This window comes from Dreissena polymorpha, chromosome 4 (genome assembly GCF_020536995.1).
Source record: "Dreissena polymorpha isolate Duluth1 chromosome 4, UMN_Dpol_1.0, whole genome shotgun sequence".
Lineage (NCBI taxonomy): Eukaryota > Metazoa > Mollusca > Bivalvia > Myida > Dreissenidae > Dreissena > Dreissena polymorpha.
The window spans coordinates 65,114,823-65,128,315 of record NC_068358.1 but is presented as its reverse complement, the minus strand read 5'-3'; the positions used below and the strand labels follow the sequence as shown (position 1 = coordinate 65,128,315).

Here is a 13,493-nt window from a genome sequence, read left to right as displayed (position 1 = left end):
TGTCATGATTTTCTTTCGTTGGGTATAGGAGATATGTAATGGACATGAAAATAAATGCTCTTACTTATGACCTCGATCTCCAGAAAGGGGACTAACTCATGCCTCCTACACATTGTATCGATGAACTGAGCATTACAGCTTAGTTTCAGAAAAACTCTTTCAAGAGTTTTGAGATATGAAGCGTTCACAACAATGAAGGTTCAAACCATTGACATTGAAGAATGACCTTGACCTTCATGCAGCATACCATAGGCATGACTTCTGCCCTAGGTCACTTAACCAAGTAAAGACATGAAAACATTGCATATTTTGGGATGTTTGTGAAATAATTGTGGTTTTGACCTTTGTGTTTTACTTCTTGGTAGAACACCAACATGTGGTGTTCAATTCTAAATACCAAACCTTTGAGATTTTTGTACATGCAGGATTTGAACAAACTTTGTAGATGACCACCATTCAATGTTGCATGTCAAATACTAAATAAATCATCCTTGAAGAAGCTTTCTGTTTTTATAATATACATACATGTATATGGAAAACAAGTAAACTCCCATGGCAGGGCCAATTGAAGAACCCAAACTTTGTAGAGGACCATGTTACACACCAATGAAGATGTTTTTAGTTTTTTACAAAAAGTCTACATAAATCATGCGACACTTAAGATTTTGAAGTTTTGAATCTTCAAATCTAATTTTATTTCTGGTGACATACATATGAAATGACTTCTAACGATTCAAAACAAGAGGGCCTGTAAGGCCCAAAGTCGCTCACCTGAGATAACAAGATATTATTGGGACAAATCTTCTGACCAAGTTTCATGAAGATCGGAAATTAAATGTGGCCTCTAGAGTGTAAACAAGGTTTTACTATAGCCATTTAAGGAAAAATGCCCCGCCCCCTGGCAGCCATGTTTTTCAACCAACCGGCATCATTTTTAAAATCTTCCAAGATATTATCAAGATGAATTTTCTGTCCAAGTTACATGATGATAGGACAGTAAATGTGGCCTCTACCATGTTAACAAGATTTTACTACAGCCATATAAGGAAAAATGCCCCGCCCCTTGGAAGCCATGTTTTTCAAGCAAACATAAATATTTTCAAAATAATTCAAGATATCATTGAGACTAATCTTTTGACCAAATTTAATGAAGATTGGAAAATAAATGTGACCTCTAGAGTGTTAACAAAGTTTTACTATAGCCATATTAGGAAAAATGCCCCGCCCCCAAGGTGGCCACGTTTTTCAACCTACCAGCATCATTTTTGAACTCGTCCAAGATATTATTGGGATGAATCTTCTGACCAAGTTTCATGAAGATCGGACTATAAATGTGGCCTCTAGAGTGTTAACAAGATTTTACTATAGCCATATATAGCCATATAAGGAAAAATGCCCCACCCCTTGGCAGCCATGTTTTTCAGGCAAAAGTAACCATTTTCGAACTCATCCATGATATCAATAAGACAAATCTTCTGACAATATTTTATGAAGATTGGACAATAAATGTGACCTCTAGAGTGTTAACAAAGTTTTACTATAGCCATATTAGGAAAAATGCCCCGCCCCCAAGGTGGCCACGTTTTTCAACCTACCAGCATCATTTTTGAACTCGTCCAAGATATTATTGGGATGAATCTTCTGACCGAGTTTCATGAAGATCGGACCATAAATGTGGCCTCTAGAGTGTTAACAAGATTTTACTATAGCCATATATAGCTATATAAGGAAAAATAACCCACCCCTTGGCAGCCATGTTTTTCAAGCAAAAGTAACCATCCATGATATCAATAAGACAAATCTTCTGACCATATTTAATGAAGATTGGACAATAAATGTGGCCTCTAGTGTGTTAACAAGGTTTTACTATAGCCATATAAGGAAAAATGCCCCGCCCCCTGGCGGCCATGTTTTTTAACCAAAGGGCATCATATCTGAACTCATCCTAGATATTAGTGGGATGAATCTTCTGACCAAGTTTTATGAAGATTGGACAATAAATGTGGCCTCTAGAGTGTTAACAAGATTTTACTACAGCCATATATAGCCATATAAGGAAAAATGCCCTGCCCCTTGGCAGCCGTGTTTTTCAAGCAAAGGTTACCATTTTTAAACTCATCCAAGATATCATTGGGACAAATCTTCTTACCAAGTTTCATGAAGATCGGAAAATAAATGTGGCCTCTAGAGTGTTAAAGGTTTTACTATAGCCATATAAGGAAAAATGCCCTGCCCCCTGGTGGCCATGTTTTTCAACCAACCGTCATCATTTTCAAACTCGTCCAAGATATTAATGGGATGAATCTTCTGACCAAGTTTCATGAAGATTGGACAATAAATGTGGCCTCTAGAGTGTTAACAAGATTTTACCCTAGCCATATATAGCCATATAAGGCATAGGCGCTCGATGTCAATGTTTATATTTATTATTTTTTTATTTATTTGTTTATTATTTTGTTTTTAGTTACCCGTTGCAACGGAAGTGCATCATTATGCATAATTAAATCGCTGTCACCCCGCTCGCTTATTGAAATGCGCGCGCAGGCCGGGAACCTCGCTCTTTCTCTACCTACTTTCAGTTTCAACAGAAACATCCACAGACGATGTGATAAATCCTTGTAACTATTGTTTCACTCAATTAATGGGGCAATCAACAAAATATAATGTAAATTGCATACACATGAATCATTCCTTACCAATTGTTTAACTTGATTTCGTCTGCCATGGTGATTTCCAGATAAAAAATCAGCACGTCAAAAATCAAATCTGGCGCTTAGTTGCTGTTATTGTGTATAATGAGCGAGGTTCCCGGCCTGCGCGCGCATCTCAATAAGCGAGCGGGGTGACAGCGATTTAATTATGCATAATGATGCGCTTCCGTTGCTTCAGAAAATGGCGAGTGATTTACCTTGTCAATTTCTATGTACATAGTTGAACTTTTTTTTAAGCAGACGTTTTGTCGGAAGATTTGTATTGATTTAGTATGTGTATGCATTATAATAAACAACGGGTAACTAAAAACAAAATAATAAAAAAATAAATAAATAAATAATAAATATAAACATTGACATCAAGCGCCTATGATATAAGGAAAAAAGCCACACCCCTTGGCAGCCATGTTTTTCAAGCAAAGGTTGCCATTTTTTTTAACTCATCCAAGATATCATTGGGACAAATCTTCTGCGCAAGTTTCATGAAGATCGGAACATAAATGTGGCCTCTAGAGTGTTAACAAGGTTTTACTATAGCCAGAAGGAAAAATGCCCCGCCCCCTGGCGGCAATGTTTTTCAACCAACCGGCATCATTTTCGAACTTGTCCAAGATATTATTGGGATGAATCTTCTGACCACATTTCATGAAGTTCAGACAATAAATGTGACCTCTAGAGTGTTAACAAGATTTTACTATAGCCATATAAGGAAAAATGCCCTGCCCCTTGGCAGCCATGTTTTTCAAGCAAAGGTTACCATTTTTAAACTCATCCAAGATATCATTGGGACAAATCTACTGACCAAGTTTCATGAAGATCGGAAAACAAGGGCTGTTTGTAAAACATGCATGCCCCCCATATGGGCTGTCCGTTGTAGTGGCAGCCATTGTGTGAATACGATTTTTGTCACTGTGACCTTGACCTTTGACCTAGTGACCTGAAAATCAATAGGGGTCATCTGCGGGTCACGATCAATGTACCTATGAAGTGTCATGATCCTAGGCAAAAGCGTTCTTGAGTTATCATCCGAAAATCATTTTACTATTTAGGGTCACCGTGACCTTGACCTTTGACCTTGTGACCTCAAAATCAATAGGGGTAATCTGCAAGTCATGATCAATCTACCTATGAAGTTTCATGATCATAGGCGTATGCGTTCTTGAGTTATCATCCTAAAACCATTTTACTATTTCGGGTCACCGTGACCTTGACCTTTGACCTAGTGACCTCAAAATCAATAGGGGTCATCTGCGAGTCATGATCAATCTACCCATGAAGTTTCATGATCCTAGGCGTATGCGTTCTTGAGTTATCATTCAAAAACCATTTTACTATTTCTGGTCACCGTGTCCTTGACCTTTGACCTAGTGACCTCAAAATCAATAGGGGTCATCTGCGAGTCATGATCAATGTACCTATGAAGTTTCATGATCCTAGGCCCAAGCGTTCTTGAGTTATCGTCTGACAACCACCTGGTGGACGGACCGACCAACAGACCGACATGAGCAATGCAATATACCCCCTCTTCTTTGAAGAGGGGCATAATAAATGTGGCCTCTAGAGTGTTAACAAGGTTTTACTATAGCAATATAAGGAAAAATGCTCTGCCCCCTGGTGGCCATGTTTTTCAACCAACCAGCATCATTTTCAAACTCGTCCAAGATATTAATGGGATGAATCTTCTGACCAAGTTTCATGAAGATTGGACTATAAATGTGGCCTCTAGAGTGTTAACAAGATTTTACCATAGCCATATATAGCCATATAAGGAAAAAAGCCCAACCTCTTGGCAGCCATGTTTTTCAAGCAAAGGTTACCACTTTTTGTACTCATCCAAGATATCATTAGGACAAATCTTCTGCGCAAGTTTCATGAAGATCGGAAAATAAATGTGGCCTCTAGAGTGTTAACAAGGTTTTACTATAGCCATATAAGGAAAAATGCCCCGCCCCCTGGCGGCAATGTTTTTCAACCAACCGGCATCATTTTCGAACTTGTCCAAGATATTATTGGGATGAATCTTCTGACCAAATTTCATGAAGTTCAGACAATAAATGTGACCTCTAGAGTGTTAACAAGATTTTACTATAGCCATATATAGCCATATAAGGAAAAATGCCCCGCCCCTTGGCAGCCATGTTTTTCAAGCAAATGTAACCATTTTGGAACTCATCCAAGATATCGTTGAAACCAATCTTCTAACCAAATTTCATGAAGATTGGACAATAAATGTGGCCTCTAAAGAGTTAACAAGGCAAATGTTGACGGCGCATGGCGCACAACGGACGACGGACAAAAAGCGATCACAAAAGCTCACCATAAGCACGTTGTGCTCAGGTGAGCTAAAAAGCAAATTATATGAATTTATATCCACACCAAATATTTTTTTATGGGAGGGTGCACTTTCCAAGCTTGCAACGCAACACTTTTTACCCAACTACTTATAGAATTATGTGGAATGAGTGTTAATCGAGCGTGTTGAGTTGTCAACAACTGATTTCCCGAATGTAGCTGATTATTTACGATTTTATGTTGCTATCCACACATCTTTATATTGTGGAGGATTAATTAACGCTTAAGACTATGTTTGAGATTAAAACAACAAATATTAATTAGAAATCTGCACAATGAATGTGTGTCACGGAAACCAGTGTTGGAAAATTGGAGTTTAGTCTACTCGCAAAGTTAAAACATTTAAGATGAGTATCGTTCGAAAATGGAAGGAGACAAACATGATTTGATATTATATGCTAGTGGATCTGTGTATAATCAGATTCATATGCATATACGGCTTTATTATGTTTGTCACGCTTTACAGTTTACTGAAAGAGTTTTGAACTGAGGATGTCAAATGCAAGATATTGAAAGGTAAAATTAAATATATTATATATTTTCATTATATAAATATTATTTTACAGGGGTTGCGAAATCTAAAAAAACTATACTTGTCCACGGACAACCATTTAGGAAATTTAACTTCTCCGTTGCTGAACTACACTTGTCCGTTAATGTTTATATAAATTATAAACGCATTTATTGATTATTGTTAAACAATGTGGAATATACCAAAATGAGTATTATTTGCTAGTTTTGTTTATAGTTGTATTTCAATAGTACATTCATTATAGCAGTATATAATAAACAATATAAAGACTTTCTAAAACTTTTAATCTTGCAAAGCTAGTGTTATTAAAACATGTGTTGAACATAAATACATCGTAATCTTAACAAATTAAACTAGTCCAATATGTCGACCTCATCAGACTGAGGCTCTGTGCCGCTACTGGTAGCAATTTGATTATCATCAACTGGTAACCATTGAAAATCTGTGAGCCAAGTTTCTTGAAAAGTTCTGGTGCGTTTAATTAGATCATATTTTTTTATCATAATCTTTTTTAGATTTTTTGGGAGGTGGACTGCTCAAAGCTTCGGGTTTCTGCTCCGTTGTTGAAGATTTAAAAAAACTAAATGTTCCATTTTTACCATTAAAGTCGTCTTAAATAACAAGGTAGACCGTGTTTTGATTATCTTACTTTGATACTTTTTATTTCCGTCTGATTGTAAAAATAAAGAAACCAGTCTGTACACTGTCTAACAGTCGGGCCGAATGTTTAAAATGCGGCATGCTCCTGGTCCCTTATAGAATAAGGGAGATCACTGCGCAGGAGAGTGCCCGTATTTTAGCCTGATCGCTCCGCAAATAGCACTGACAATGTATGTCAACATCCGGTTTTGTAAAACTTCATTACGGCTTTAATACAATGTATTTTTTTGTATACCTGGACCCGACTTGTAAAAAACTTGTTGTCCACGGACAACTTAATTGAAAACAGAGCACCGCCTTGCGGGTGCAGACCGCTCATCTATTTTCTTTTTAAAGGTGAAGGGACTCTCATTTTCAATCACAAAGGAGGGAGGGGTGGAGTGAAGAGGGGTGTATAGTGTGGGGTGTGGACATTTATTACATTATCTTCCAAAAATGCAAAAAAAATCACACAAAAAATCAGGGGGGGGGGGGGGTATAGTGTGAGGGTGTGGTGTTAATTTGTGAGATGATCTTAAAAAAAAAAAAAAAAAAAAAAAAAAAAAATTCACACAGAAAAATCAGGGGGGGGGGGGGGTGGACGGGGGGGACGGGGGGGGGGGGGGGGGGGGGGGGGGGGGGGGGGATGGGGGGATTCTTGGGTGCGATGGTTGTAGGGTATTTCAAACATAAAATAATAAAAATAAATAGTTGTGTTTTTTAACCTTTTAAAAAAAAAATTGGGGGGGGGGGGGGGGTATAGTGTGAGGGTGTGGTGGCCATTTGTGAGATGATCTTAAAAAAAAAAAAAAAAAAAAAATAGGGGGGGGGGGATTCGGGGGGGGGGGGGGGGGATTCGGGGGGGGGGGAGGGGAGGGGGGGCACGGGACGGGGGATGGTTTAGGTGGAGTCTATTGTGGTATGTCAGGTAAGAGTAGTTTTGACAAAGTATCAATCAAATCTAATCATAAATAAAAAATTAATGGCAATTTTAGCAAAATTTAATAATTTGACCTTGAGAGTCAAGGTCATTCAAAGGTCAAGGTAAAATTCAACTTGCCAGGTACAGTTACCTCATGATAGCATGAAAGTATTTAAAGTTTGAAAGCAATAGCCTTGATACTTAAGAAGTAAAGTGGATCGAAACACAAAATTTAACTATATATTCAAAGTTACTAAGTCAAAAAAGGGCCATAATTCCATAAAAATGACATCCAGAGTTATGCAACTTGTCCTTTTACTGTACCCTTATGATAGTTTGCGAGTGTTCCAAGTATGAAAGCAATATCTATGATAATTTAGGGGTAAAGTGGACCAAAACACAAAACTTAACCAAATTTTCTAAGTATAAAGGGCCCATAATTCCGTCCAAATGCCAGTCAGAGTTACATAACTTTGCCTGCACAGTCCCCTTATGATAGTTAATAAGTGTTGCAAGTATGAAAGCAATAGCTTTAATACTGTAGGAATAAAGTGGACCTAAACACAAAACTTAACCAAATTTTCAATTTTCTAAGTATAAAAAGGGCACATAATTCTGTCAAAATGCCAGTCAGAGTTACATTACTTTGCCTGCACAGTCCCCTTATGATAGTTAGTAAGTGTTGCAAGTATGAAAGCAATAGCTTTGATACTTAAGGAATAAAATGGACCTAAACACAAAACTTAACCAAAATTTTCAATTTTCTAAGTATAAAAAGGGCACATAATTCTGTCAAAATGCACGCCAGAGTTATCTCACTTTGCCTGCCCAGGCCCCTCATGATAGTAAGTAAGTGTACCAAGTTTGAATGCAATAGCATTGATACTTTCTGAAAAAAGTGGACCTAAACGCAAAACTTAACCAAAATTTTCAATTTTCTAAGTATAAAAAGGGCACATAATTCAGTAAAAATGCATGCCAGAGTTATCTAACTTTGCCTGCCCAGTCCCCTCATGATAGTAAGTAAGTGTACCAAGTTTGAATGCAATAGCATTGATACTTTCTGAGAAAAGTGGACCTAAACGCAAAACTTAACCGGACGCCGACGCCGACGCAAAGGTGATGACAATAGCTCATAATTTTTTTTCAAAAAATAGAAGAGCTAAAAAATCAGTTGCCCAGACAAGCAAATGTACGACTCGGGCAACTCGGACATTTGATTTCGCCACTCCGTTTAATACATCAATAACACAACAAGAACACTAAAGAGTGTTCATATTTGTTCATGTTTTCCCCATAATTATATTTAATTCAAAAAAATTACTGTATTAAAGAAAACTTAATTCTCCTAAATGATGATGATTAAATGATGTATTTAAGAATCTATAGATTATTGCACGTTTAATATGCATGTAAAAGGGTACTAACTAAACATTGTCAAACAAGAGATGTGTTTGTCAGAAACACAATGCCCCCTACTGCGCCGCTTTAAAGCAATATATTTGACCTTTGACCTTAAAGGATGACCTTGACCTTTCACCACTCAAAATGTGCAGCTCCATGAGATACACGTGCATGCCAAATATTGCTATCTTTCTGAATTGCAAAAGTTTTGGGAAATGTTAAAGTTTTCGGACGGACGGACAGACTGACGGACAGTCCAACTGCTATATGCCACTCTACCCGGGGCATAACAATTCTGTAAAACATGCACCTACAAACAATTTTAATTCTGTTACTTATAATCATATTTATAATGCTTCATGTTTGCCAATTTCATTGTTTATCATGCTATTTTTCCCAATATCATGGTTTATTGCGCTAATTTTCCCAATCCAAATGGCACAGGCTGTAACAAATAAAAGCAAAAAAATCACTATATTGGGAGCCTTTGATGACATGCTCACTCTAAGGCCAAAATAAAAATCGTTTGCTTCCACTGACATGGCCAAAAAAAATAGGGTAGGTAGGTAGGCAAATAATTTTATTTTTAAAAATAACTTTTTTTTTAGAAAATGTCGTATATGGTGCATCTTCTTCTCATTTTATTGTATTAAGCTGTACATGTATGTACAATAAATTTGATGATGTATGTAATGCTATATGGCTGTATTTAAATAATTTTATGAAATAAAACTTGCTGTTCATTAAATTATTGCATTTGTTGCTTTCCTTGTTTCCGAGTTTTATGTTGACTTCTGGCAACGGCTTTAATAGTCCATTTTATGACCAATTAAAGGCATAACTATTACAACTCACTGTAAGCCCGATTGTCCCAAATTTGAAATTCTGAAAATTAGGCTGGAGGTTTGGAACCGCATCCACAGAAACCCAACAGGAATAAAGGGCAGAGCCCCCCTACCCAACCCAGAGCCCTTATTTTTTATAGTCTTTCCAATTGCGTCCGTATCACCGCATGTGTATTCATCATTCTATTTCTTGTATAAACTTCCAAAAAAAAGTCATGAAATTATAGTTGACGAAAAATAATGTATCTGAAAACGACAGTCCGAAAAATTGTACGTGTTTTGCACATTAAATAAAATGTGCATATCGTTTGACTGCATAAAATGAAAACCAGTTACCTAGCAAATACGTAATTAATATACAATTTGGTTGACATATTGCTTTAAAATAGCATAGTTTGTGGGTAAAAAACAACCTAATTATCACCTTTTAATTTCAAACAATAATCAGCAAATCGATAGTCGCTAGAAAGGTGTTAAGTGATCAACTTAGAAATAATTTATTTATTGTTACGCTTCTTTTCATTTGTTTATCTTAAAATACCACGTTTGCCATTGGCCGTTAAATTGTTGGCAGACGACAATATCAACTGTGTATTCCAAGTATACAGTGTCTACGCATGATGGCGGATGTTTTCAATGAAATTTTACGAGATTTAAGCACTTTCGCAAATCAGATTTTGCTTGAGCCAAATTCTCAATATTTTCGCAAATGCAGCGAACAACGAGCTGGCGCTTGAGTATGTTGATAGTTTAATGTACGGCACCAAAAAAAATATGCGGATAATGTTGAAAGTTTATTGAGCGGGGCCGAAAAATATGCGGTCTGATTTATTTTCAAATTTTGGGCTCAAAAAAGATTAGGACAGGCGGGCCACCGGAAACAAACAATATTTTTTTTACGCCTAAGCAGGTCACTCTAGGCTGAAGTTATATTTAGACATGCATGTTTTTCGAACAAAACAGTTTTAATTGATATACATTTTTTCAAACCTGTTTTAGCAGATATATTTATTTTATGGGGAATAACTGCTTTAATGAAGAATACATTTGTAAATTTGTATTTAAATAACGTAGATGGTTCATATGATGAACATGTTTGTTACAGATGTATTTATTTTCGTTTGCTTAGTTGGAAATTTTGCCATTTTGATGACAAACTTTTATCTAAATGTCTGCAATCTGGCAACCTTGAATTAGATAAAAAAAATAATGTTCTCTACTACCACATAAAAATGTAAAAGATTTCAAATGTAAAAATGCAAAAAATAACATGATTCAAAGCACAAACTTGTACCTTTATGTTTGATTTTACCTAGTATAAATCATGCACTATTTGCCATTTATGCTTTGTAGAATGCATGAAGTGTACAAAGTAACATTGAAATCTTCGATGTGAAGCTGTTTTCTAGACAAAGTTGCTGCAATTTGACCAAACCAAACCCAAGATGGCCCATATAAGCAATACCATTTTGTTTAGGAAAAAAATATGTAAAACAAGGCTATTGTCAAGCAATGTGGTCCCCTACTGGCTCCACCATTGTCAGAAATTCCACCACTTTCAGATTAGAAAAAAAAAAAATTGGTTGCCATAGGAACAAAATGAAATGACGTGCATAATGTCCATATTGCCATCTATCCATGTTGCAAGTTTCATGAAAAAATATGAAGAACTTTTAAAATTATCGCAGGATCCAGAAAACCACCATTTTCAGCAGTATTTCTAGTCTATTTGTTGCCATAGCAACCATAATTTTTGACGTAGGAACAAAATGAAATAACGTGCATAATGTCCATATTGCCGTCTATCCATGTTTCAAGTTTCATGAAAAAATATTAAGAACTTTTTAAGTTATCGCAGGATCCAGAAAAGTGTGACAGACAGACTCACAGACAGACAGACGAACACACAGAGCGCAAACCATAAGTCCCCTCCGGTGAAACCGGTAGGGGACAACAAAACATTGTGTACAGGACTTCAAAACTTCGATAAAACTTCCATAAAAAATTCCAAAAAGTAAGTGTTATTTGAGAACAAATTAAGTGAAACCAATGATGCATATTGTAAGTAATCAACATTTATTTGTTAATGTCAGTTTGCAAACAAAGAAATCCAAGACTGCTTCAAGAAGGCAAACTTTAATTATCAACACAAAAATAATGCTATGTTTAATATTATGCCTACTGAATTTGAAGCCTGAGAAGTTCCATGTTAATCAAACACAAATTCAAAAAGAGGTTTGAGGACAAGAAATGCTAAGAGAACAAGAAACCGTCGGAGACGGGTGATGCTCCCCAAAGTCAAAGTTTTTTTTGTCACAATATTGCACTATATATTCAGATAAAAGGAAACATCTTGAGGGGCATAACTTTGGACAAAATAATACGATGGATGGTTTATTAACTTAAAAATTTCAAAGGGCCATAACTCTCTAAATAAATCATCTAACCAGAACCCACAAATAACATGCGCATCTACTGTGAAACCATTTATTTTCGACAGCACAAAATTTCGTCATTTTTATAAAAATGACGATTTCGTCAGCACTTAAATTCGCCGATTTTTGATTTTGAATTTTAAAAAATGCGTCAGTCAATATCCGATTTGTGTCTAATACATATTCGCGATCAATCGCAGTTGCGAAAAATCGTGGTACGAATGCGGGAACACACTTGAGAATCACTGCAGGAGGTGGGGCCTGTTTGTCACATGCCAATTAACTAGTCTTTTGTTATCAAGGGACAGTAATGGACCTTCTTAATGTATGCCATTCACACGTTCATTGTTATGATTAGCGGACAAGTGGTATCGAATAACCGTTAACGAGTGTTTGTAACAACCAAGCCAATTGCCAATTAGTCTTAATCTATTGATCACACATCGTCACCTTTTCATTTGGTTTATTGTCTTTCATCGGCATTCGCTGCGTGATGGCTAATATGCAACACCACTGAAAAACACAATGCACCTAATGGGTAATAAAGTTATAAACAATTAGCGCTAATTCATTACCATTCTACATAAACGAAGTCAACGCATTCGATACAGCTGTACTGCACACGCGTTTTAAAGAAGTGTAACGTGTCAGTTAAGTACCTTGTGTAATCTACATCCCTTTGTGTCAAAACCGGATTAATCTTGATTACGAAACAGCAGGGAATGTGTGCATGGATTATGTTAGAATTTAATTCCTCATGTCTACGGTAAAGTTTTAAAATATTGTTCAACTTAGTGTTTGTTTTTGTGCAAACATAGAGCATGATTGTTCGTAAGGATCTTAAATTCGCCGATCGGTCGACTGACGAAATTTATGAAAATTAATGCCTGACGATTAATAATGGTTTCACAGTACTCAAGGTAGTTAAGCTTCCCATAAAGATTCATTGAATTCCAGTCAATAGTGGGGAAGAAATAGCCCGGACAAGAATTGCACTATATGTACATGTACAGTTTATAGAAAATTTCAAAGGGCCATAACTATGTGAAAAATCATCCGACCATAACAGGCTGATAACAGGCACATCTCCTGTTGGTAGTGAAGCTTCCCATAAAGTTTCATTGAATTCTCGTAATAAGTTGCTGAGAAATAGCTTGGACAAGAATTGCACTATATGTACAATGGAAAATTTCAAAGTTCCATAACTCTGTGAAAAATCATCCGACGAGAACCGGCTTACCATATGCACATCTCCTCTTGGTAGTGAAGCTTCCCATAAAGTTTCATTGAATTCCGGTCATTAGTTGCTGAGAAATAGCCCGGACAAGAATTGCACTATATGTACAGTTAATGGAAAATTTCAAAGGGCCATAACTCTGTGAAAAATCATCCGACCATAACTGGCTGATAATATGCACATGTCCTCTTGGTAGTGAAGCTTCCCATAAAGTTTCATTGAATTCCGGTCATTAGTTGCTGAGAAATAGCCCGGAAAAGAATTGCACTATATGTACAGTTAATGGAAAATTTCAAAGGGCCATAACTCTGTGAAAAATCATCCGACCACAACCCGCTGATAATATGCACATCTCCTCTTGGTAGTGAAGCTTCCCATAAAGTTTCATTGAATTCCGGTCATTAGTTGCTGAGAAA

General features: G+C 36.5%; 1 protein-coding gene across 2 annotated transcripts in view; it reads right to left on the bottom strand.

Moving 5' to 3' along the window:
• The window catches only part of LOC127876272 (serine/threonine-protein kinase LATS2-like), a 66,391-nt gene that overhangs the window by 28,044 nt on the left and 24,854 nt on the right, over positions 1–13,493 (bottom strand). The window lies entirely within an intron of this gene.